Source organism: Malus sylvestris, chromosome 3 (assembly GCF_916048215.2).
Source record: "Malus sylvestris chromosome 3, drMalSylv7.2, whole genome shotgun sequence".
NCBI lineage: Eukaryota > Viridiplantae > Streptophyta > Magnoliopsida > Rosales > Rosaceae > Malus > Malus sylvestris.
In genome coordinates, this window is record NC_062262.1 from 15,686,258 (window position 1) to 15,688,738 (window position 2,481).

Below are 2,481 nucleotides of genomic sequence, written 5' to 3' on the forward strand. Positions count from 1 at the left end.
TTTTTTTTTAGCCACTTAGTACTACGATCTAGTGATATTCCTCTTCACTTTCAAGTGAGAGGTCTTAGGTTCGATTCTCGTCAAAGGCGAATTTGAACCATATTATTGCTAGTCTATTGTGAGAGTAAGCCCACCCCGCTCCCATTTAGTGTAAATAATATCGATTACTCAAAAAAAAAATAAAAAAACTTTTTTTTTTAAATAAAAAACTTCATTTCTATGGGTATTTATTATGACTCTCTAAATTAAATGATATGGTTGGACCAGCTCACTCTTTTGTCCCCTCCAAAAAATCTAGGGTTTTGAAAACCAGCCGCCATGGGGAGAAGAGCCACCAGATGCTACCGCCAAATCAAGAACGAACCCTACCTGAAATCCCGCTTCTGCCGCGGTGTGCCCGACCCGAAGATCCGAATCTACGACTTCGGCATGAAGAAGAAGGGCGTTGACGAGTTCCCCTTCTGCATCCTCGTCTCGTGGAAGAAGGAAAACGTTTCGAGCTAGGCTCTTGAGGCGGCGTGAATCGCCTGCAACAAGTGCATGACCAATTTCGCCGGAAAAGATACGTTCCACCTGAGGGTTAGGGTTCACCCCTTCCATGTCCTCCGAATCAACAAGATGCTTTCGTGCGCCGGAGCCTATAGGCTTCAGACAGGTATGCGCGGAGCTTTCCGGAAGCCGCTCAGGACGTGCGCTAGGGTTGATATTGGGCAGGTGCTGCTCTCTGTTCGTTGTAAGGAAAGCAACAAGAGCCACGCCATGCCAAGTTCAAGTTTCCCGGCCGCCAAAGGATCATTGAGAGCAGGAAATGGGGATTCACTAAGTTCAGCAGAGTTGACTATGTGAGGTTGAAGTCTGAGGGTCGTATTGTACCTGATGGTGTCAATGCCAAGCTTTTGGGATGCCATGGATCTTTGGCGTTGCATCATCCTGGTGGAGCATTCATTGATGCTGCTGTGAACTGATTTCATGTAATCCAACTTCCCTTAGGAATTGTATTCGTGTAATCCAAACTCCGTTTCTATAATGATTTCCGTTTACAAGTTTTTGTGTTTAAGATGTTATAATTTTGTGCGAACTTATGTCGGAATTGTATTTCATATTTTGCGTAATGTCTTTTGGCTACATTAAAAAACAATGAGCTTTAATGAAAAGGGTTTGGGCTAACTTTTTTTAATGAAAAACCACCCTAAACTATTATTTAATAAAAAGGACTTAAATTTTAATCATAAGGACACAAAACTTTTATTTCAGGCCCTACAAAAACTAAAACACACGGGCTCAACAAAAAGCCCAAACCGCATAACAATTAATATTCCAAAATTGCCCCTAACGGAGCCTAACCCAGGCCCGTTAGCCAAAGTTGCAGTTACTAAAATTCATCATCCCTCCAATGCCATTAATGTTCACCGCCGGAGAAGCAACGGCGGCAGAAGCCGTGGAGGAAGAGGAGGCCTTCTGCTTCTTGCTCACTTCTCCCTCAGGAAAGCAGCGGAAGAAGAAATTAGGACCCTCTGGAGGATCGATGGCAGGAGAGAAGGATTCGAATTTGCAGTATGTTGTGGATCTCTCGCAATCAAGCTATTTGTTCACTCCGTTCTCACCGACGTTTCCCGCTTCCACTTGAAAGAAAGGCAGGCCCCTTTTGGTGAGTGTGTCTCTTTCAGATGCCAATGTGCAGTGGCTGTGGTGGAATTGGGGTTCGCGGAGGAGATGGCCAGATTTTCAGTGAGAGGAGAGGGGTGATTGATTTTTTGTATTTATTTTTTTTTTTTTGTGTTTAATTGAATCATCTTCATTAGGTATATTTTCTGCAAAGCAATTGAAACACCCAGTGAACTCTGATCTTCTGCTGACAATATGTCCTGAACTTTATTCGATATTAGGAAAAGTGAGGAAGAAGTCACTGACAATGAGCAAGCTGAAAACTGGTTCTCTTTTGACATCCACCCAGCGCATATGTGGTGGGTACTTTTCACATCTACACTTTCATTCCATTGCCATTCCTCTTTTTTTCTGTTGTTTAAATGGATTTTCTTCTACATGTGGCTTATTTATGCTGCAGTGAAAGTGTAGTATGAGGATTCCATTCTAGAGTGAGATGATTATCTGGTCTTGGCTTTGGCTTGATTGCCATTACCTTGTCTTGATTTCGCTTCACATTCTTGAGTTTCGGATTCATTATTGTGTTCTAGATATATATTCCCAATACAAGAATTTGCCATTGTTAAAGTCCTAGGCTCAATATGTAATCTGTACTCTCTATCTCAAAATAAATGTGGTGATTATAATTGAAAACTTTAAGACTACTGTAATTCTATTGCTAATTGCAACCCCGTGCTTTGTGTAGACATGTTCATTGCTCTTTGTAAAGATTCCAATGGATCATTGACCAAGCAGGAACTTGGAGGATATGCAGATGGGACATTGTCGCGTAAGTCGGAGATGCCCAAGAAGATCAAAAGAAGGCCAATGACTTGA

At 42.1% G+C, this 2,481-nt stretch overlaps 1 pseudogene; it reads left to right on the forward strand.

The window, feature by feature from the left end:
- The first annotated feature begins 284 nt into the window (after window positions 1-284).
- On the forward strand, window positions 285-1,072 carry LOC126617292 (60S ribosomal protein L10-2-like; annotated as a pseudogene).
- Window positions 1,073-2,481: the final 1,409 nt, after the last annotated feature.